The sequence below is a fragment of the Mesoplodon densirostris genome, chromosome 3, assembly GCF_025265405.1.
Source record: "Mesoplodon densirostris isolate mMesDen1 chromosome 3, mMesDen1 primary haplotype, whole genome shotgun sequence".
Taxonomy (NCBI): domain Eukaryota; kingdom Metazoa; phylum Chordata; class Mammalia; order Artiodactyla; family Ziphiidae; genus Mesoplodon; species Mesoplodon densirostris.
This window is the reverse complement of record NC_082663.1, coordinates 103,116,288-103,139,445: the sequence shown is the minus strand read 5'-3', so window position 1 is coordinate 103,139,445 and position 23,158 is coordinate 103,116,288. Positions and strand designations below refer to the sequence as shown.

The 23,158-nt window shown below is 43.1% G+C and overlaps 1 protein-coding gene across 3 annotated transcripts in view; it reads right to left on the bottom strand.

Annotated features, from left to right (window-relative positions):
* SNCAIP (synuclein alpha interacting protein) overlaps positions 1-22,785 on the bottom strand; it is a 155,415-nt gene extending 132,630 nt beyond the window's left edge. For 2 of the 3 annotated variants that reach the window (XM_060091888.1, XM_060091886.1), the window contains exon 1: positions 22,683-22,785. The gene's annotated coding sequence lies outside the window, so the exon portion shown is untranslated. Of the gene's footprint in view, positions 1-22,035; positions 22,056-22,682 lie in introns of those variants that run through there. The other variant, XM_060091887.1, reaches the window with a different exon arrangement.
* Positions 22,786-23,158: the final 373 nt, after the last annotated feature.

Here is a 23,158-nt window from a genome sequence, read left to right as displayed (position 1 = left end):
AAGGGGAAAAATGCTTGAAAATATGTATTTCAGTTGCCTAAAAGTCTTTCTCCCACCATTTTAACTGTGTGAGTTGTTAAAAGTGAAGGCACTTTACCAAAGGCACTTAAAAGTATATTCTGGCTAAATCTACACTGATTTAATAATACCTCTGGCAATTTAATAATATTTCTTAAAAACTGAAGTCACTAAATCCACATTTATAGGGTTAATATCATTTTTGCCTAAGGGTCCGAAATTGAAAGAACAATACACTAATTACTGGACACTTACCCAAATTCTGTGATTAATTCATTTCCATAGTAGGGACAACAAAATGGTTCACATGCTGTTTAATCTAGGACTACTGTAAAGTTGCACAATATTAGCATGCTTTCTTTTTTTAAAAAATTTTATTTATTTATGTTTTGCTGCGTTGGGTCTTCATTGCTTTGCGCAGGCTTTCTCTGGCTGCGGCAAGTGGGGGCTACTCTTCATTGCAGTGCGCGGGCTTCTCATTGCGGTGGCTTCTCTTATTGCAGAGAGCACAGGCTCTAGGCGCACGGGCTTCAGTAGTTGTGACTCACGGGCTCTAGAGCACAGGCTCAGTAGTTGTGGTGCACGGGCTTAGTTGCTCCGCAGCATGTGGGATCCTCCCTGGCCAGGGCTCGAACCCGTGTCCCCTGCATTGGCAGGAGGATTCGTAACCACTGCACCACCAGAAGCCCCAGCACACTTTCTAATAAGGATATTTTTCAATTACAGAATAGAACTTTCAAAAGAAAGTTTGTCTAATATGAACCCACAGTTCCCAGAGGAGGCTCTGCGATCACAATAATTTCTCTAATCCACCCTATGTTTTCCCCTCTCAATTTTACTACCTTACATCCACTGACATGAACCTGTGTGCCCCCTTTTAATCATCGCCTCCCTATTGGAACTCCATCGAGTATGAATTAGTCAGGTGTTGACCTTGAACAAAGACCTGACTGCCAACTCATTCTTTTGTACAGTAAACAGTTAAACTTTTACAAATCATCTTAGTTTGTCACCCATGTCTGAGAGACAATACATTATAATGACCAAGAGCGTGGACTTGGATCTGAGGTTCCCAGGTTCAAATCCCAGCTGGGCATCTTGTTAGCTGTGTGACTTGAGCAAAGCACTTTAAAGCTTCCTATGCTTCCTTTTTTTTTTTTTTTTTTTTTTTTAATCTGTATAGTGGAGATGTTAATCATTCCTAGCTCACTGGGCTACTGTGAAGATGAGTTAACATTTGTAAAGCATTTAGGACAGTGGCTGCACATGGTATAAATGTGTTTGCTATTATTAGTTTGCCTCTCTATTTTCATTTCCTTGAGTTCCTCTTCTTATAACCTCTTGGGAGGATGAAACCCTGCTATGCCATCCTCTCATACTGTTACCTGACTCATCCACTTCATCCACTTCTCTTCACAAAGATCACTTTTCCATACCAACTTGCTCTTTCTATCCACCATAACACATATTCCATTTCCCCATTACTTCTGACTCCTTATTGCCATCTGTCACCAAAAATTTCATTCGTGGCCTATGATAACATGAAAATGTAATTTATGAACATGACTAACCTGCAAGGCACACAAAATGCAGGACTGCTGCTCTCATGCAGTCTTGCACTGGTTTTCTAACAAGTTATACAGCCTTGGCTAAATCAGGCAGAGAGATACCATAATAGTTTGAGGGCTCAAGGGAAATGGTAAGCAACTAGAATGTAAGATGTCAAGTTTCAAATTAAATATGAACTGGAATTTTGAAGAGCCCACTGCTTTTCTGTGAATGAGGTATGGTCTCTGTCAATAAAGTGCCTTTATTTTTACTTCATCTAATACCATCGCCAACAATGTGAGTTCTGGTTCATACTGAGTTCCCAAAACTCTTCAGGGCTCTGTGAGGTAGAAAGAACTGTATCTTGCTTTTACAATAGCTACTGTGTATTGGCTACACAAGGCAGGCAGCAGTAAAACCTAGTGGGAGTCAATAAACTGAGTCGATGGGACTCAGAAAACACCTAACCAACAAATTGGTTCTGTGATACTGTGACATTTTTATAGTCACATTTTTTAACCACAACAGCTCTTGAATGGTATGCATTATGGCATTTCAATTTAGTCATTTATCTAAAAATGAGTTTTATCTCGGCTCATAAATAAACAGTGACATTCCCGCGTTTTGAAAAGCTCAGCTTCACCTTTTCCTGCAAAGCTCATTTTACAATTACAGAAACATGCCCTTTTGTGCCATGTTGCCTAATCTTTGATTTATGGCCCTTATCTTTGTGCTAACCTCCTTCTGTAAACTACATGAAGTTTGCACAAGCTCAGCTATTTCATTCTTATTTCTAATCTTAATGGGTTAGTTTCTCCTTAGTGGCCAAGTCTCTCTACCAAATAGAGAGATAAGGTGAAAGTATTCACTTTTTTAGTTCACCAGATATTATTCAGTGTCTCAGTCTGTTCTCAGTCTGAAATAAGTAATGCGTTTCCCGAGAAGCCTTGGCTAGCTCTCCCAGAAAGCCTTTCTTTTCTGCTACCCCTGCCCCTCCCACTGCTTGCTCCAGTGGACCTTGCAGCAAAGCCCTGCAGGCAATGGCTGCCTTCCCTCCCTCCTTTCCACACTTCACTTCCAGCCAGTGGGCTGGGGACAAGAAAATTACAATGGCACCTCAGAATGGCTTCTCCTCCAGTTCCATCTTGTCTGTCTTTCAGTGCTGACACTTGGGTGTTTACAGAGCCACTCCCAACTTCTCCCACAGTCTATCTATGGCTCTAGGTCTTGTCCCATAATCCAGGGAACACTGGAGATGTCTTTTACAGCAGTGCACTTAATTTGAAGGAAATCTGCATCTTGCTCAAGGTCCAAGATGATAAGTGTAGGTTCTTATGCCTTCCTTCACCTGTATCCATACATTATAGACTTGGCCGGTGTACTTCAAGGTTTGTGCTCTGGGGTTGTTGCTAATGACTTGTTTCATTACAGATGGATTTTCTTCTCTGTTTTTTCATTATTTCTGTTGGTGTTTGGAGGTGGGGAGAAATGGACTTTTACTCCACCATTTAAAATAGAAGTCTTCAAAAAAGTTTTGTAAAAAAAATATAGGAAGATGCTGATGACACAATGCTAAGTGAAAAAAAGTGCAGGGTACAAAATAATATATCCAGGATGGTGCATAATCATGATATCAAATACATGAAGGGGATAACACACCAATGTTAATCATTGTCTCAGAGTTGGAGAATGATTTAAAATTTTTCTGTTGATATTTCTTTGTATTTTCCAAGTTCTGTTTTGTGTTTTCAGTGAATAAGCATTACATTATATTCAGCAAACAATGTTTACAAAAACACATTCATGTAGCAGCACAATCTTGGTTAGGACACTCAGCTAAGCACAAGCTTACATGTGTACACTTCTTTTTTTTTTTTTTTTTTTTTTTTTGCTGTACGCGGGCCTCTCACTGCTGTGGCCTCTCCCGTTGCGGAGCACAGGCTCCGGACACACAGGCCCCGCGGCCATGGCTCGCGGGCCCAGCCGCTCCGCGGCATGTGGGATCCTCCGGGATCGGGGCACGAACCCGTGTCCCCTGCATCGGCAGGCGGACTCCCAACCACTGCGCCACCAGGGAGGCCCCTACACTTCTTCATTCAACAAATATCTACTGAATTTTTGCTATAGGCCAGGCACTATGCTAGGACTGAGGGATATAGCAGTAAACAAAGGAAAGTCTGGCACATAGCAGCTTATATTCAGGTAGGGGAGACAGATGATAAATAAGCAAATAAACCTAGGATGCGTTAAGTTGGGGTAAGTGCTATTGCAGAAAAAAATAACACAAGGTAAAAGTACAGAGAATGACAGTGGATTGAGAGGAGGCACCAAACGTTTTGAATCTGTATCGATCAAAGAAACCAAGGAAGGCAAAGAAGCTAAAAAAGCAGACACTCAGAGGAGACTCACTAAGTTAATACTACAGGTTCATTCATTCTTCATTATCAGTTAGATAGTCATTAAATCAATAAATATATATATACTTTAATTTCTGGGCAATTCTCCTTAGGATATTTTTACCTTGAAATATATAGTTACTAATATGAGCATTTGGAAAGCAGATTTTAAAGATTCTTCCTGTGAAGATATTTAATTAGTAAACATCTTAATGTTTACTAATTAATCTTAATAATCTTAACCTTAATAATGAATAGTAAAAGGGACTACTTAATGAATGTTCAACACCAATGAACTCGAGAATTCCCACCAAAAGGACATAACTAGGTATCATATTTTAATACACTGTGTGCATTAAATGATTGTTCACCACTAACATGTGTTTCATCTCACTAATTCTTTTAAGAAATTGTGTGGGAAAACTAAATGCATTTAGGCTGTACCCTAGCAAACACAGAGTTCCCTGAAGTGGATTTTAGTAAACAAAATTGTCATTTTAAATATAAAACAAGGCAATATTTTACCCACTATAACACATCTGCAAAACATGATGAAAGCCAGTCAAAAACAAGAGTTGAAATGCAAATGCAGTAACTGCTCCCTTTCCCACTTTTGCTAAGGAATGCGGTTGGTTATACACAGAGGTGAGCCCATACTTCACGGAGTGTTTGCTACATCCCACTATGCTATAGTAGCACATGCTTTTCTTTTTTCATTTAATCATTAAAACACCCCAACAAAGAAAGTACCTCCATTTTAGAGGTTCAGTAATATCCTCCAGGTCCTATAGCTAGTAAATGACTGAGCAAGAATTCAAACCAGGCACTCTGATTCCAGGGTCCTCGCTTTTAACCATTACTCCCTACTGCCAATCCCTAGGCTTACAGTCACACCACTGGAAGCTTCATGTTTGACTGAAAGAATTCTGAATTATATAACATTCTTCCAATTTCGAACAATTAATTTTGGACTTAATAATATTATATGTACATGTAATTCTAAATATCTAGTTTTAAAAGGTGTCACATATTACTCTTACAATATCTCTGCTTTTAAGTTAGCCTCCTCTCAGGTTGTTGCCACATAGGTTGCTTCTACACATAGACAGTTGCTCCTCTCATCCTAATAAACTTGCTGCACCAAAGTTATTAAGACTTGTAAGTTAAACAAAGTAAGTTCCACAGCAAGTTCTAAGGAACACATGCTGGGTTCTCTATTCTTCCATCCATCCATCCATCCATCCACCCATGTTCAATATCTATAGGAATCACCATAATAAATTCTCTCCACTTGATTTCTACCGCCTCTACCATAGTTTGGATCTCTTTTCAATTCTCACTTGTTTTGATAAAATATCGTCCTTACTGTACTCCCTGTTACAAATCTCTTGCCCAATCTTCACTTTTCTGCCACTTTCCCTTTCTAAATCATAGCTTGATTTTGTTTTTCCCCTTTAAAAGAGATAATATATGTAAATAAATTAGCACCTTGCCTGGTCTATAATACGTGCTTTGTCAACACTATTAGTTTTGCTACAACTATGAACCAGCCATGAAGTTAAGCACCGGGAATATGGCAGACATGAATGAGACATGCTACCCGACACTGAGGGGCCTGACATCTAGTGGAGAAAAGTAAACCACCTATCACCACACAGTGGTAGAAACACCTCACCCCAGCGTGGGTGGAGGCAGAGGCGGGGAGGCATGAGCTGACAGGGTAAGAAGGCTGGGAACAGGAACAGGAAAATTCCCAGGAGACTAACAGACTGGAAATTACAGGAGTTCCACAACATTTAGTAAGTCTGGAGAAGGGCAGGGGATCGGTCATGGGACCCAGGAGGCTGGACAAGTGGGCAGGGCCAAAATCCTAAGGGTTTGTATCAATATGTTGTGCTAAGGATTTTGGATTTTATCCATAGGCGATGAGAACCTACTAAAAATTTACTAGCTCAGTCACTGATTCAATCAATTGAAAGATCAACTTGGTAACCGTGAGATAACGGAGCAGAAAGGGATGGAGCCGGGTTAAGAGGCTGCTGTGGTAATCAAAGAGAAAGATGACGACAGCCTGAATAAAGATACTAGAAATGCACATGGAAAGGAGACAATAATGTTGAAAGTAACTGAATAAATAAGGCAACTTGTTGAGTGTTCAGATGTCGGGAGGTGCTGGGGTGGGTTCAAGAGAAGGGAGTGTCATGGATAACTACCTTGGTAATTGGGGCCATTGACTAAACTAAGATATTGGGACAGAGCCAAGATTTTGAGGAAAGGTGATGCGTTTACTTTGGGGGTGTCGGCTACGTGAGAGCTGATGCAACAGCAAAATGCAGATGAGCAGAAGACAAAGAGAATCTCTAGCCCAGGGCTAGAGATAAAAATTTGGAAGTCACAACACAAGTGCTAGTATAAACCTTGAGCATGGATGACACAAGAATCTATGTAGGGTTATTTATTAATATCACTCATTGAAAAAGATACATAGGCTCCCTTTTTCCACACTGGGAAGCAGATTAAGGTTTGATTCCAGTTTAACATTATCTCCTGCCACTCCACACCACATATCTTACTGTAAAGTCACATCAGAATACTTATAATTTCCCAAGTCTGTCAGACTCGAATACCCTCCCCTAAGTTTTCTGCCGGGTGAACCCCCACTTGGCCTTAAACTCTAAAGCAAATGTCACTTTTCCTGGGAAGCCCGTGATAACCTGGCCACCTTCCTCCCGATTTCAGGTGGGGCTCGTTGCACCCTCCTCCTTCCTACTACAGCACTTGGTCCACGCCTCTACTACTGATAGACAATTTTATCCTCCACTAGATATAAAGTTCAGAGAAGGAGAAGACTGCATCTACACAGGAAAAGGTATCAAAGCATGTTTACAAACTGACTGCATAAAGCAATGTGTCCTCCATCTGCAAACACCATCCATTACTCTAAAAAAACCTATGACTACCCCCATTTGGCAAGCAGCCACAGAAAGTTCTACAGTATAGTGTGATATTTTGGGTATGATCTACTAAGAACTTTATTTTATTCCCACATTGCTCATATGCATGTCGACACAACTGGTGTGATGAAAACAGTGCCATCATTTAGAATAATAATTACTATGAATATACTAGTTCCTCTCAGTGAATATGCCACTGTATTTCACTCAAGGCAAAAAATGGGAAGAGAGAAAATCTAAACAGAAGTAGACAGGTGGAAGGAAGCAATGGGAGGCTTCACTAGGATCAACTGGGAGATCACTACGGCACTCTGATGTAATATCTCCTCAAGAAAGGACAATTCAAAGACAATAAACAAACAAATAGCTGAGAAAGTTTACATTTGTTAAGTGCCCAATATATGAAAGGTATATTCTTTATAAAGAAAGACGACAGAAACCTTACCTGGATTTGACTTTAAAGAAAATGTTAAATAAAAAGAGATCCAAATGTTCAAATGACAATCATTCCTTCTAGAAGCATTAGCTCTTCTAGAAACAAGATATTTATTTTTGCCACTTAGCTCCTTGAATACAAGGGACAATCTATAAAACCTTATTTGTACTGACATCAAAAGGCCTTTCAGATTGCCAGACCTCCCTTGATTCTACTTAATTGTAAAAATAGAGACATTTCTGAAATTCACTTTCTTGCTAGTTTCTTAGTGAATACTTATAAAATTTTTCCAAGACACTGAAAGATACATCCATATGGTCTGAACTTTCAACAATTATGACAAATTTATTATCGAATGGAAAGACGTTGTAGGATGTTTCATTTTTCAAACTGACCACTACTTCTTCAGGGAATTCATTAGTTTTCATTCTTGACAAACAGTTTAATGACTGTACTATAAGTTAAAGATGAGCTGGCTCCAAATATCACAGAGTGACCTATTTTATGTGACTTAAGAATGAGAACCCTTAGATGGAAGTTAGAAAACTGTGTGTGTGTGCAGAAAATCTACTATACAAGCATCATAACGCTGGTCTCCTATTCAGCTCTGAATACAAATAAACGTATATACCCTCAAGAGTCTGTAAGAAATTCAGTCCTAAGGATCATCTGTCTTGACACTACCAAGATGGTATAAATGTGAAAATGCTCAGCCTCAGCTCGTACACTAATTAAGGTGAAGATGCTGAGGTGTCCATGATTCAACTCAATTATTATTTAGTGGTCACAAATAGGATGTATTACATTTGGCATACCCATTTACTCCAAGTAGGTTCTGTTTTAATTTACTAAATACTTTGAAGTTGTAGCTTTCTTTTCCAGACATGTTGTGACTGTGTGCCCTGTGCAAAGAAACAAGGTCAAAAAATCTTTAATTCATTTTTTAGTTCTAGAACTGTGTGACTTTAGCCTTTGACTTCTCTGTTTCACTTTTTCCACTTTTAACATCTGCAACATGATAGTTGTTTTCTTCTCATCTTTTTAAAAATTTAAAACACTGTACTAACAATGAATATGACACACTCAATATTTTGTAATAAAAAACAACTGATGATGATAATCATATTTAACCTTGTTGAATACTTACTGTGAGCCAATCATTGTTTTAAATTCTAGCTAAATCATGTCATTCTTACAATGACCTCTGAAACAAGTAACCGCTTGTGTTAGGTTCCCCGAGGAAACAGGTGGCACAATCAAATGCAATTTGAGGGTATTTTAATAAAGACATCATTTGCAAAGGCGTGGGAAGGGTTTGGAAAAACTACAAGAGATGGTGCAGTATCCTGAGCTAGTACGACTAAAGGGGAGCATTTATCAGTATGAAGTGTCTGGAGGAGGACACAGTTACCAGAATTCAGAAAGTGGCCTTAGGGAGGTGCTCATGTGCCAAGAAACAGTGGCCTATAGTCGAGGGAGGCGAGCTGATAAGGAGGGAGCCCAGGAATAAATAGTGCAAACTCTCTCTCCCCACCTGCTTGCTCATCTCTTCCTGATGCCTCCCTTTGTTCAAACCCAACCAGAAGCCAGAGAACAAAGAAGCCTACTGATTCAGTCCAAATATCTCAGCACACAGAGCAGGTGGAGAAAGGAAGAGAGTGGATCAGATATCCATGATTCCCATTTTATCCTAATCATTCAAAACTTACCTTGAATAAATGAAGTAATCAATAGATACTTGTTAGAGAAAGAAAAAATAATATCAAAAAATCAAGAGGTTCAGTAAGCTGTCCCAAATCACACACACTGTAAGAGGCTGAGCCAGGCTGTGCTCTGAAACTCATACCCATGCCCATAACCAATGTAGCAGTCTCCTCCACCCACCATCTTTATCCCGCACCATTTATAAGAGTGCTGTTGGGTGTTTCAGGTGACAGTACGAATGACAGGAAATAAACACCACACCCTAAAAGCTTGTAATTTGTGTCCCAGTTTGGTTATCTCACCTTTCCATCTCATTACTGTCAAATCTCCAAATTCCCTTCTAGCATCAAAAGTTCTATAACAGCAGGTCTTAGGCCTCTTACAATTCCCTCACCTATTCCAACTAGCGGCTGAGCAGTGCAACCTTCCATCACATGGCATTTTGCCCACTTGTTTGACAGTATGCTGCTTCAGAGGGATGCTCTGAGTATAAGTAACACAGGTTACACGATGATATCTTTTAAGAAGACAAGCATTTAACCTCTATTTACTGCAGTGGAGTAAGCTTTAGGTCTTATATTATTGACACATTTACTTGCAAGACATGTTGAAGGATTCATTTACTCAGCCAACATGTATTGATCACATAGCATGTACCTGAAACTGCGCTACTTGCACAGACTAAGAAAACATTCTTACCAAAATCAACAAGTGGCTTTCTACAGAAATGAGTCAATAGCTACCCAGAAGGAAGTTTAAAGTGTGTTAATCACCAAGAGAGGTCATGGGCACATATCCTGGAGTGCAGTCAGAATCCTGTCCCTCAGCAGCACCCTCCCCTTCTTCTCCCCAAGTTGTTCTGAGTTTGGATATAGGATAAAATCCTGTAATAAGCACAAGCCATCCAAAAGCTGATACTGTTCCTCAACACAATCAAGTATTCTGTTATTTTCCATCTTTTAGGAAGGGCCTCTGCTTTGAACTCTCAGCCCTGTGAACAAGGGCCTGCCTCAAATAGATCAAACAGAAATTTGTCCCCGTGGGTTTTTTCTTAGTTCTGCTTTTGAGCTTGGGGAGGCCACTCTTTCACGCCTGGTCCTGACTGAAACAGCACATAGAAATCTTTCGTCTTTTCCAGGGACAAGGCAAGTGAGCTGGCATAGTTACTCCCTTTCATGCTGTGCAAGCATTAGCTTTGCATTTTTAAAAACTATTGTACAATGTGTCACGCAGTGAGGTTTGCCAAAGGGAGGGAAAGGGAAAAAAGAATAGCAGAGTTGATTTCCTACATGCAAGTTTTAATGATTTTGGAAAACCATCAACCTGGATTAAATTTTGATACTAATTTGACAGTTTCCCACTAATGGCAAGAATGCAAAACCATTAATTAGCCTCTTGATAATTATACATTAAAGAACAATCTATTTTCTTGATAATTCTAACAAATGGACAAATGCATTTCATTAAAAACTCAAACACTTGATGAAGCTGATTTCATCCACGAGCTCTAGTTAAAATCACTCTTTCAAATATCCTCCAAACGTTTACTTAGGTGCATGTACCTGGGTTTTCTGTTACCAACAAGAGCTCTGAGTGTGCAGGACTTCTGGGGCATGAAATGCATTTACATACATTATGAAACACAAAGAAGAATCCATCAAGTCTGTTAGCGGGAGAAACTTACATCCCTCTTCTTACCAAAGCAACCTGTAACTTGTGAAGAACTCTGTTATTTCCTAGCAACAGGAGTAAACACTGCGCTATATCCTGTGCTAAGATGTGTAACCTTGTTAATCTGGAGTACTCAACTTAATTAAACATTAGACTTTTAAATTGTATTTTTAGTGCACAACAGTACTCCTAAATTATGATGATCAGCGGCTAAGTGTGCTTATGTCTGCAGAACTCGGGGAATGAAAATGAATCATTATTTTCCATCTTGATATGACTGCTTTTCTCTGAGTTCACAGGCCTCAGAGTTCATTGGAACTGTATGGCTAAAACACAGGTTGGAGACCTCATTTATGAAAATTCCTTTAAACCTTTCACCACTTTGACAAATCCAGTCCAAGCTCACTGAGCCAGTTCAAAAGTAACTCTCAGCCTTTTTATAGGTTTTCAATTACACCAACACAGCACACCAGAGCCCTCATGTTGGACAAAGGACACTGCAGATACAGACAGGCACGAGTTCTTTTTAAGAGACGCACATGAAAGCAGCCTTCCCCAAACTGGAGCCAACAGATAAAAAGCACTGTCTGTCTTGAACCATCCTTGACTTATTAAAAAGAGATCTTTGAATTACTTAAACATGGTTAGTGTTTGGTCATTTACAATTGGATGTACGCTACGATTTTTCTGACTTTTTAGAAGTTAGTCTGCAAAAATATTGGCAGCTACTTTGCCCTCCAACTGTTCCAAATAGTTTCTTTGAGGAATTGTTCAAAACATTCTCTAGACTTCATTCATCCTCCTCCTACATAGTGTGTGACAGCAGGATTTACTTTTCCCTGTATGCACTCTGAGAAGCAAAAACCTCAAGGAGGTCAAGGAGCTTTCCAGGTTGAAAATGAGAATCAACTGCAGAAAACAGAGGTTAGGCCTAATTCCACTTTCTATTTCAACGTACCCTTTGAGTGGGCCTGAGGTAACCATACTCTTTTCTGATACAAGAAGTCCTTCTTAAAATGCTTATATGACTAAATAGATCAAACACTAATGTTTTCTCCCCTTTACAAACTTTTAATTTATTTGAATATGTGATTAGTATGGTTTTGTCACAGTACCAATCTTTGAGATTTGGTTGAATCAATTATTTTAAGTGGCATTTATCACTAGGGGTAAAGTAGACCAGCAAGCACATGCACATTAGTTGGTTAGGAGAACTTGCAAAATTTAAATACTGTATGTGCAAAGGCAAATTGACTCAGCCTATAAATCTCCCATTCTCTCAGGGGGCATAGTGATGACTCTAAAACCACTGGAAACATAGAGAAAGCTCATCATTATGACTCTAACAGCTCCCTGATGCAGGCTATTCCTTCTTTGTGTATTTAATGTTCTAGATGTCAGCTGGCCTTCTTTGTAATCTCGCTGGGAGGCTTGTCCAGTGGACAAGTTTTGTTCTGGTGTTTGGTCTGTCCTGCTTACGCCCTCTCCCCTACCGCCGTTAAATAAGACGTTACAGTTTAACATGCTTAACTACAGATAAGTTCCCCTAGTATTCAGTATTAGAGGAGGTGAAGCTTCACGCTCAACTAGACGCATAGAAGCTCGGCACGATTCTAGGCCAGAATGTCCCTTTTAACTGTCGAGGCCCCCTGTCCACTCAGTCTGACTCAAACGCAGTTCTGCGGCACCAGACAGAACCAGGGATCACAAGGCAGGAGCCAGGGGTGGGCCCCCTCCCCCATACCAATCCCTTCCACTCCTGAGGTTACAAATAACCCTCCCCCATCCTTTAACGCGTTCAATGTCCCAAATGCCAACTGTTGGCCTCCTAAACACTGCACTCTACACGAGGGACAGAGAGAGGACCGACACGTTGCCTGCCCCCACAGGTCCACGTTCGAGAGAGAGACAGCCGAGTACAACACCTCCTGGTGGGGCGACGGCAGAGGCGCAAGCTAAGTGCTGGAGGGGGATAGAGGTGGTGGTGGCTGAGTCTGCCCTTGGGACTCCCAGGCCCTCCTCAGAGCCCGAGCCTGCAGGCCACCACAGGAGCCACCAGCCACATGTGGTGACTGAGGATGGCAAGCATGGCTGGTCTGTGTTAAGAATAAAATATACCCAACTGTACTCAATATCTTGTAATAACGTATAATGGAAGATAATGTAAAAAAAGAATACATATATTTATATATATATATGTCTAACTGAATCACTTCGCTATCTACCTGAAGCTAACACAGCATTGTAAATCAACTATATTTCAATAAAAATTTTAAAAAATTAAAACAATAAAATCCACTCAAATTTCAAAGAGTTTGGGAAAAAAAGAATGCAAAGAATCGGTTAATGATTTTTTTAAATATTGGTCACATAGGGCAATGCTAATACTCTGGATATACTGGGTTAAGTAAAACATTATTAACATTAATTTCACCTGTTTCCTTCTACTTTTCTTGCTGTGCCTACTGGAAGATCTGAAATGACCCATGGGGCTCGCATCTATGGATGCTATTTATTTCTAGCAGGCTGTTCTGGTCACAAGCAGACATTTGGGGAGAAAACCCAGGAGGCTGTCTCGGAGGCAGGTGGGTGAGAGGGGAGAAGTAGCCGTGGAATGAGAGAAGAGGTGATACACGGGGAGCCCAGAGGGGCTACAAAGAGGGAGCAGAGACTGATGGTGTGTTTGTTCCCTGAAGAGTACTTACCCACCGGATTCATTTGCAGCAGAGAGACTACAACATGAAGACCAAAACAAGGATGATAGTCACATCACCAATAACTGAGAAGCAGCCTGTGGTTTACAGGGAGCCATGCTCTGCCAGGACCAGACCGGCCAGTCAGCCTTGTCTTCATTCCCTCTGTGGCCTGTTGTCTGGTCACTCTGCCTTCTCACCTGCAAAGGGGGACCTGAGAGGAACTGCTCTGCTCGTGGGTCCCCCTTCCTCTGTCAACCAAGTCACTGGAAACCTGAAGCTCCCTCAACACCCTGAGAGGGAGGATGGAAAGAGCTAGAGAAGTAGACATATTTGGGACTAGAGTTTTGAAACTACAAAGAATGGAATGAATCCTTTATACTTCCCTTTTCATCCAACTCATCTCACTTTATTTAAATTCTTTGTTAGCCCCCTTCTCTGCTAGATGTGAGCCGGGTGTAAGTGCCGAGAGCTCAGGACCCACATCTGTGTGCTGCCGTGACCACAGCTCCGAGTGTGGAGCCGGGCAAACAGGCGCCCACAATAAACATCTGTGGATGGGCTCAAATGGAGAATGTGCAGTCGTTGGTGTTGCTGAGGATGTGCTGAGTTAAAGTTTCCAGGTGTGTAAAGGGCACTCCGGACCAAGTGCGGTGCTCACCCAGGGATGGTCCGGCAGTCGGGCCGCATCTCTCTAGGGATGTTATCTGCTCTGCGTGGCGGGTGACAGTGAGCTGAGACCTTCCCAGCCCTTGTCCACTCTGGCACTGGAAACATTCCAGGAGGCTCCTGAGGCAGAAGCAGCCACTTGACTGACTTTCAACGGGGAAGCTGAAGGCTGAGGGCAGTCAGGACTAACAGAGGCTGGGGGTCTCCCTGGCCGGGTCTCATGCCTCTCCTGGTAAGAAGAATGGAGTGAAGGCGCAGTGATGCAGATCTGGGTTCTGCATTTAATTCCACGCTCACCGCTTGGCAGCTGGGAGACAAGTAAGTGCCTTCTCCGAACTTCACTCTCCACAGCTTAAAACAGGGCTCATCATGCACGTCTTAGGGGCTGGTTGGCTATGATGTGCTTTTCAGAAAGGACTGGCACATGGTGATCATGATAAATGGTTACATGTGATACATGGTAAACACTCAACAATGGCTGTTACCCTTCTTCCAGATTACAGGTTTTAAGCAAGGTTTTTAACCTGGAGGCCATGGAGCCCCAGGAAATCCACAGATGGAAACTCTTGAAATCAGATACAAAGTGGTGTGTGTGTGAGTGTGCACATCTTTTTTCTCTAAGGAAAGAAACCATAGCTTTCATCAGAGCCTCAAAATGTTCTCAGACTGACAACAGGTTAAGAAACATTCTTAAGCTTCTTCAGCTTCCAAAGGGTTTAGCTCATTTTGTGTATCTTTGGTATAACTTTATGCATGATTCTCAGAACTAAGCCTCTTCCATGCCTGTCCAAGAGGCCTACATTTTACACATGACAGTACAACCTCTGTAAAAGGCCTTTATTATCTGGCAACGGTAGATTCACAAGAACATATTGGAATTTCTAAGGTAGACATTCATCTTAATTTCAACTACATAGAGTACTGGTGTCCTTACGTCTTTAAACAACTTTTTCCATAGTGTTTCTGACATAATTGATGGCCAAGGAAGGCAGCTGGAATGTTTTATTCTTAGGAAGTGGTCACTTCATTCTAGAACAACAACAAAAACATCATAATGGATGACTTGGGAGCCCAGTCAGGGATGGGGTCTCCTCCTCAACAGCCCAGATGAGTGGCTGGCAGCTCTGCAGGCTCCAGGAAGAGGGAGCTTAGTGGCTTCAACTCTTTGAATCTTAGTTTTCTCACACAGAGAGGAAGGCTGAGAATGCAACATCTCTTTCCTGGGGCTGCTGCGAGGATTCCCTAAGAATAACTGCAACACAGAGTAGACACCTCGGATATTAACTGTTCGATGCCCTCTCTACGGTAGGAAGAAAAAGTACTCCTCATCTGATCCCTGAGCCATAGATTCTAGCCTTGAGATTAACTCTGGGCCACTGTTATTGTCCCACCTCTTTCTTAAGGCAGCTCTTAGTGACCAAGTAGGAAACGGGCAGTTGGGAGAACTGCTGCAAAAGTGTCTGAGCAGCAATTTCAAAGAGAACCTGTCTTCATGTCCAATGTTCCACGATGCAAATATGAGAATCAAGTTAAAGGAAATAGAAAAAACCTAAAAAATCACCTTAAAAACCTGAAGATTAACATTTCAGTACACATGTTTCATTCATCCATTTAAAAATTATTGTGCATCGCTGATGTGAGAGGTACTGTACTAAGCACAGGAATATACAAAGACGAGGAAGCACAGTGCCTCGCTAAAGACATTTAGAGCAGGAACAGAGACAGACTAGTATACCCAACGCCGACCACAGGGTCAAGTCCGAGGCAGGGGCTGGGTAGGAGGGGGTGTTCAGCAAAGGCTTCTTGAAAGAATAATACTTGGGTTGTGTCTAGGAGGAGGAGTAGATGTTCAGTAGGTCAAGAAAGGAGAAACAATATTCCACAGAGACAACAGCACATGCGAAAGTATGAAGATGAGAGAGGAAATGGACATTGGGTGACCTTAATGTGAGAGAGGTCAGCACAGCATGAGGATTCTGTGGACAGTTAAAAGAAGTGTGCTGCACACCCTCACTCCCATCCACCTGCTGTGTCCAACAGGAGGCAGGGCACACATCACGGGGAGTCCTGGAATTCATGGTTAAGAGCTTGGACTTCTTCCCCAGGGCCATGAAGTTTTGAATGGTTCTTCTTTTATGGAGATACAGCTGGCATATAACATTGTATTAGTTTCAGGTGCAAAATATAATGATTTGATATTTGTATAGATTATGAAATGATCGCCACGATAAGTCTAGTTAACATCTATCACTACACACAGTCACAACTTTTTTCCTTATGATGAGAACTTTTAAGACCCACTTTCTTAGCAACTTTCAAATATGCAATGTATTATTTTTAACTACAGTCACCATGCTGTATATCACACCCCCATGACTTATTTATTTTACAGCTGGAAATTTGTACCTTTTGACCACGGATGCATGATTCAATTTTAACTATTTGTTCTTTAGAAAGAGCTCTCAGGCAGTGGTGAGGAGAATGGCCTGGTAGGGAGAGATGGGAGGCAGCATTTTAGAGGTGAGCTGTGGGGATTGAAACAGGGAGGGTCTAAACTAACACAGGGAAAAAGAGTAAGATTGAGAGATGGAACAGGAGGCCCTGGTGATTGATTAGGTGGAGGCAGAAAGGGAGACAGTCAGACCAGGACCATTCCCAGGTTTATGGCTTGGTGGCTTAGTGAGATATGCTATGTCCTCTGGGGAAAACAGATGGAACAGTAGATATCTGCTGTTTCTGTTTGCACAGCCTCCACTTTCTCTTCTTTTCAATATTTTCTCTTTAAAAACCACCCGTTCCCTGCTCTCACGTCATTTGGTTTAGGAGGGCTTTGCTGAGCACCCTCCCATGTACCTCTCCCACCTCCCACCCACTCTCACACAGACTCCCTCCCATCCCTGAAGGCTCCAGGACTGGACCCACCATTAAGGCCAAGCCAAGAAGCATGTTCCCAATCTCTGGCCTTAAGAACAGGTTCAAGCATGAGCATATGATCAAAGCGGTCTAATTAGAGTAAGTCCTGAATTATTCTCTTTTCCCACAGGGAGTAAGTCTAAAGCTGCTGAGAACATTTTACCACCATGAAGAAGACAAAAGCAGAACTGGATCCTTCCTGAACTTTTCCAATACAGGAGCCAGGATATGTCCCTTCCTACTTGAACACTGGGTTTCTGTGACTTACTGACAAATACAAAAAGTAAAGACAATTGTGTTTCAAAAAAAAAAAAAAAACCCAGAGTCTATTTTTGTAAGTGGTGGATTATAAAAACCTATATTACTGTGACACTAGCACTTTAGAATATTTAAATCTGCAGAAGACATTTAGGGACTTTATAGCAAATTATTTTGTGAATAATGAAAAGCCAGACCGGACTGCTTTACAAAATGTTACTGCAGCAGATACTGGCACCTTCACTCATTAAGTTAACATTTATTGAGTACTTTCAGGGTTCTTAGACTTGTGCAACAGAAACTAGAAAAGCGTATGCTCAGGTTTGAGCTGCTCCATTCGAGGCCCTTCCATAAAGAGCAGCTCTGTGTGCTGTTGCGACTGATCGTGTGATGTGAGCAAGACCAGGTGTTTCGGGCTGGCCTGACAGCTGCACCTGATAGTAAGGACACCACCCGAATTTCAGCCTAGCCACCAATAAAACAAGGCCAGCGAAGCAGCACCTCGACTGAGCCCTCAGGTGAAAGACGGCACAGAGCGTGTTCTGCATTCCTCTCCCCTCTAATAAAATATCCACTGACGTTTATGGAGGAGCCTGGATGACGCATTGTGCCGGCTCTCTCTTTTCTCTACTCTCCCTCCATGAGAAAACCCTGCCACTAGCATGGGTTTAACTGTCATTAATGCACTGACATCTCTATGTAAATGTGCCTAAATTGTCACCTCCTACCCTGCCTGCTTCCCAGTGACTAGGCCCAAAAAAATCTTCAAGTGTTCATCTCTGATGGATACTGGCTGGTTTTGCCACCCTGTGTCCATTCCCAATTCTGATAGCAGTGCTCCCATGTCCTTTGAGGAAGCACCCACCTATCCCCTATTGTGTGCTGTCTTAGCGGGGCTGTCAGTCAAGGCTTCTGGCTCAGCAGTGTGCCTGCCACTCAAACTAGGCCCAAGGAGTTCTCTTTCCTGCTTCACTAAGTCCAAGGGCAGATCCTTCCATGGGCAGACCTCCAGCTGTGTGCCTCAGGAAAAAGAACTTCAGTTCCTACTCCCCAGCCCCCCAGAGAGGTTTTGTTTCTATCCTGAGAGTGGTTCTGACTTCCCTTTGACCCTTAGGATATCCTCCAGGTTGCATTTTGTTTTCTGTTGCTTTACAACTAGAGAAACTTAGCGGTATATAATCCACTGCCATTTAAACACTAAGCAATAGTGACATTCACAGCATACTCTGCAGCTTGTAAAGTACTTTCACATTCAATTTATCTCTTTTAATCAACCTTCCTGGAACTGAATTTTTCTTCTCCCCCTCAAATAAATCACTTATTGATTTCTCTATTTCTCACAACAACACAATCATTCTTTCCATCACTTAAGCTTTTTTAATTCTCATAATGATTCTGACTGTAATCAGTCACCTAATAATAAATCTGGGCTCTTCCAGGTCGATCCCTCCCTTTCCATTCTCTCTGCCTCCACCTTTGTCAGAGCTTTCCTCACCTCCCACCAGGGACTGCTGACTCTGCTACCAACCTACTGTCTCCAGACCATCCTAACGCCATTGAGAGAGGATATGGCTAAAATTTTATTATCGTTGTCACTCCTCCTCCTCTACCTGTGGTTTTCAGAACAAAGATTATAGCACAATGATTTATAGGGCAATTCCCTAGCCTCAATTCTGGGCTGTCTCCAAGTATACTATCTTATAGTACACTATCCCTCAGCACAAAACATTTGGGAGAACACGTGTTTTCATACACGTACTAGATTGAAAAAACAATTGCTACAATTTTTTGCAGCTCCCTCTGATCGTAAGTGGAGTCTTTCAATACCCCTTGAATCTGGGGTGACCTTGTGATTTGATTTGGCCAATGGGAAGGTAGCAACTATAATACAGTACAAGCAGAGGCTTAAAAATCACCTTGAATTGGGATTTGCTCTTTCACTGCTTTTGGAACACTGCTTGTCTGCCACATAAAGAAGCCCACGCTAGTCAGCTGGAGAATGGGAGGCACATGCCCCAGTTATCTGTTAATGTGACCTAATAACTGCCAGACATAAATGGGGTCATCCTAGCTCATCCAAACTACCAGCTGACTGAAGATAACCGAGGAACTCAATCAAGACCAGCAGAAGAACCACCTAGCTGAACCCAACCTGAACTGCCGACCACAGAATCTCAAGCTATAGCGTCATTTTAAGCAACTACATTTGGGGGTGATTTGTTACACAGCAATGGATAACTGATAAAACATCTAAGCTGATTTGATTAATTTCTCCTGGGAATTCCTTTTCAATTACTACTCAGTGTCTTGGGCACTCAATCATAAAATATCTTCTTTCATCTTTTGTACCATTATTTTTCATATGTCCTATTTCCCCCTGGTAAGTTCCTTGTGAAGAGACTGCATATTTTTATATCCCATGTATGTACAAAGTGTATACACAATGACTATTTAGGAATCAATCAGTACTTTTCCAGGGCCCAGCCATCAAGCATATCAATTAACGTTAATCATTTCAACACATATTTTGATCATTAATTTTAAAAGCTTAAAGAAAGAGCTGATAAGATACAAACCATAAAATACAAAATCCAGTTATCTAACCTATGTAAAGCAAAAAATCATGCATGGGGGCTTCCCCAGTGGCACAGTGGTTGGGAGCCCGCCTGTCAATGCAGGGGACGTGGGTTCGAGCTCTGGTCAGGGAAGATCCCACGTGCCGCGGGGCGGCTGGGCCTGTGAGCCACAACTACTGAGCCTGCGCTCTAGAGCCCGCGTGTCACAACCACTGAAGCCCGCGCGCCTGGAGCCCGTGCTCCGCAGTGGGAGAGGCCACCGCAGTGAGAAGCCTGTGCACCACAGCGAAGAGTGGCCCCCGCTGGCCACAACGGGAGAGGGCCCACGCGCAGTAGCGAAGACCCAAGACAGCCAAAAATAATAAATTTGAAAAAAAAAAAGTGCCTTGAGGTTTGCAAGTTACGGCATAAATCTTGATAATAACCATACATTTAAAAAAAATCATGCATAGTATAAATCATATTAGTAACCATTTCATTGATTCACTTTCAGAAAATTAATTCTTGTAAGTGGAATCTGCACACCAGTCTAAGGGGCACAAGGAAACAAGTATATAAAGGTAAAAGCTTCACAGAAGCAAATGTCTGATTTTCACCAGGAAATTATTTTTCTCCCAAGACACCATTTCTCCTATGTGGTTTGCAACCCTAATCTGACAGACCGCCAAAAACAAGCCTTCTAAGAGTGTCACCGATTCTCTTGCTGCTATTCAATTAGATTTTGCATTTAAAAGAGAAATTCCCTTGTGTTTCTTATAATGATGTACCTGATCCTTGGGAGATTTCCTCTCTTGACAAGAAATGCCTTCAGTATGGCAAGAAAAACAGCTCCAGACTTTCTCTGATAATATCAAAGATCATTTGTTTGTATTAGATGGTTATTTGGGTTTCCCTCCTCTTAAAAGCAGTAAAGTACCGTTACAATTCCTTCCAAGACAACAGCGCACACAAAGTTTCTTGGCCTCTGTTCTGCATTTCTACTATACACCTGCACAAGAACAACTACTTGGAAGTAGCAAAGCTGTGACATAGTAGACAGAGAAATTCATTTGCTTTAGTCCCTTCCTTTTGGATATCAATACACAATAAATGTCAAATCAATAAATGTAGCATCATTTCCAATCCACCATATTGTAACCTTTCCTCATGAAATGCTTGCTCTAAATAAAATGAAGTTTACGTTCAAAATTGTATAGCTTATTTTTTATAGTTAATTTCTAACTGAGATGTCCAAAGATCCTTAAGAGAACCACCATCTTTTTCTTCCTGTTTCTAGACCTGGAACTCCTACATATTTGGTTATGGGTAATCTTCAGTTAATACTGCCTTCCAGAGAGACTTCTGCTATGGTGATGAAAATGTCACACCTTTTCAAATAGTTTTAAGGATACCTTAAGGGTGTCTCCCTAGACTCTAACCAAGCTGAATGTAATTTAATATTGAGATGCACCAGAAATAACCAACAGACATTCTCTCCCAGATGTAAACACATTAACATACTGCTTTCCCACACCTTGTCCTCTTTGCCTTTTAAAATTTCAGTATGTACAAATGAAATACAGATTTCAACCCATTCCCAACTGGGACATCTGCTCCATAATAAGAGAAATAGGTTTTTGCCTTCCTGCAGATTCAGCAAGGAAAGCCGTGCTTGAAAATGACATGTTTAGAGTGACACCTTGGAGGACTGACATACTCTGCACACATGTAATCCTCATAAACCTCCCCAGACAGCCCTTATTTCATTTTTCAAACTGCATCCTGGCTGGGCTCCACAGCACGTGGTGTGTGGTGAGACTGCCCTGCAGTGGTTCTCCCTTCCTCTGGGCTCTTTGATGGACACTTGTCAGTAATAGCCAACAGGAGTGGGGTCCAGCCACCAGCAAGTGAAAAACGGCCACCGATAGTAAGCTTAATTAACTTTCCCAAGGAAAGCCTGTTCCCACAGGAAAAAACACCACGTTTCCCCCCTCCTAGCGGTCCATTGAAAATGAGCAACAATGCTGTTGCCTTTTTGTTTCCCAAAGACTTTCTTCCCTGCAAGCAGTAGCGTGTTCCTCAAAGAATGCTAGTATTTCCTGTGGAAACTGTATGGCTGCCAGTAATGGCTCATAATTTTCCCTCTTTTCTTTTCGTAAAAATGAAATAAACAAAACGTGGCATTTGACAATAGCCAAAATACCAGTTCACCTCACTTACCACCTGCAGATGAAAGTCATCACCACGGAAGAAGGCCAGGAGACAAACACTCCTGGCTAAAACTGACGCAGACGAGCCCGGGACGCAGGACGGCGCCCGGGGGTGGCGGTCGAAGCCCGGGCAAGACGGAGCAGCCAGTGGGCGCGGTGAGGCTGAGCGAGGGGCTCCTCTTGGGCCGTGGCAATCCCAGGCGTCCCTCTTCTGCGATTACTATTATTGTTGGTGGTGCTGTTGCTATTACTATTACTTCGCCCCTCATTATCTCAGCTCTTAGGAGCCGCGGCACTGCCCATCTCTGCCTCCGATACGATCCCAGGTGGCAGCAAGAATAATACCCACACGCAACCGGCAAATGAAAAGAACAATCCTTTGGAAATTGAGGCGGGGGCTGTTTCCCCCTCCCCCAAGGAGAGTAGACGCTTGGCTGCCGCCGCCGCCGTTACTGTAGAGACCTCCCCGCAAACCCTTTCTGCAGAGGCACCGCCGCTGCTCGAGCAGCCGGGACTCGCGGCACAAAGGGGGCCCGGGGCTCGGTGGGAGCCAGGGCGACACCCGCCCAGGTCGCCCGGTGCAAACTTGGAAAGGCTCAGCCGCCCGCGGCGCCGCCCCCCGCCTCCCCGCGGCGCCTGCCCAGGACCTGGACTCACCGTGGGCGCCCGGCGCTGAGGCGGCTCGGGAGCGCGGACTACGGACGGACGGACGGATGGACGGCGGTGGCGGGAGCAGGAACCGCCGCAGCCGGAGCGGGCGGGCGGCGGAGGCGCTGCCGTGGCCCCGCTACGTCACAATGCGGCCGGGCCTCCGGCACCGCTCCCCGGGCCCCGCAAGGGACGCGAGCGGGCGGGGGCAGCGCCGGCGCGGCGGGCGCGGAGTCGGCGCGGAGGGGCGCGGAGGGGCGCGGAGGGAAGCGGAGCGCGGCGCGGGCGCACCTCTGGGATGGGGGCGCGGTCACCGCTGCCCGGGCTGCAGGGGCCGCCGTGCCCTCGCGTTGCAGTGAGCCGGGTGCCTGCCCGCCCCCGGCCCGCGAGCCCCCTCAGCCTGACTGACGGCGACCCTCCCCGCGGCGCCCCCCGCGCGGCCCGCGCCCCGGCCGCGCCGCCTCCTCGCCCCGGACCCCCGCCCG